This window comes from Buceros rhinoceros, unplaced genomic scaffold (assembly GCF_000710305.1).
Source record: "Buceros rhinoceros silvestris isolate BGI_N320 unplaced genomic scaffold, ASM71030v1 scaffold21423, whole genome shotgun sequence".
Lineage (NCBI taxonomy): Eukaryota > Metazoa > Chordata > Aves > Bucerotiformes > Bucerotidae > Buceros > Buceros rhinoceros.
Window position 1 is genome coordinate 32,587 of NW_010405650.1, and position 986 is coordinate 33,572.

General features: G+C 46.1%; 1 protein-coding gene across 1 annotated transcript in view; it reads right to left on the bottom strand.

Annotated features, from left to right (window-relative positions):
• LOC104491406 (protocadherin Fat 4-like) overlaps nt 1–986 on the bottom strand; it is a 34,163-nt gene that overhangs the window by 32,486 nt on the left and 691 nt on the right. The gene's annotated exons all lie outside the window — the stretch shown is intronic.

Below are 986 nucleotides of genomic sequence, written 5' to 3' on the forward strand. Positions count from 1 at the left end.
CCACTTTTGTACCCTGGCCTTGCCAATGTTGTCGAATCCTAAGAAAACCATAAACACAAAGCTATTTGCCACTGAAATGTTAGCAAGACTCCAAGAGCTTACAGGAAACCGCTTTGACAGATTTACCTGCCATTTTTTCTCCTTAAGCTTTCATACAGGTTGGCACTTTTAAAGTCGGGGTTTTTTTCCTAGAAGTGCCTTTCATAAGTGGTTTATTGTACCTCAGTGACAGACATCTACATTTTCTCTGTGTGGTAAGAAGTGACAAGTCACTTTTTTTCTGGATCTGCAACCCACTGGAGATCGGGAGATCCAGAAACCCACTGCCTTTTTTTCTCCTTCCCTGACCAGCACTACTCAGCAAAACTGCCACAGTGCAATCCATGCTCTTACGGATACCTGCGCAACCTCTGTGGTCTTACGTGGGTTTGCACCAACGCCAAGACCGTCCCCACCCTCCTCCTTGCTGTCCTTCCCATAAGGATCCCTAAGGGATAGTTGGTAGAGGCAGCAGTGGGTATTTTTGCCTGGCTCGTAGATGCCGCCTTATTTGCGCCACTCTGCAGGATCTCATTTCTGAGTGCGCAGTGGGCAGATTTCTACTCCAGTGCCTGAACAAGCCCCCGAACAGACTTCCATGGTCAGCAGCTGCTAGCTGAGGGTCTAATTCGCTGCCTCCATCTCTGAGTATTCAAAAGCCCGCTTTGGAAAGCAGGGCTCTGGGCTACTGGGAAGATCAAAAAACTGGAAGCTTGAAAGTGGTTGGAATGTTACGTCACAGTTGACTAAAGGAAATTCAGAAACTAAATAAAAACTCTCATTGCTTTTTTCACAAAGAAAAAAATTTCCTGGAGCTATCAGAAGCAAAGGAGAAACACTTGAGCATTTTCACTGCTGTGACGATTCTCTAGGAAGGCTGAAGGACTGAAATTTGATTAAAGCCTCAAGTTTTGGCACGCAGATGCTGTTTCTCCTCCCAGGCTCAG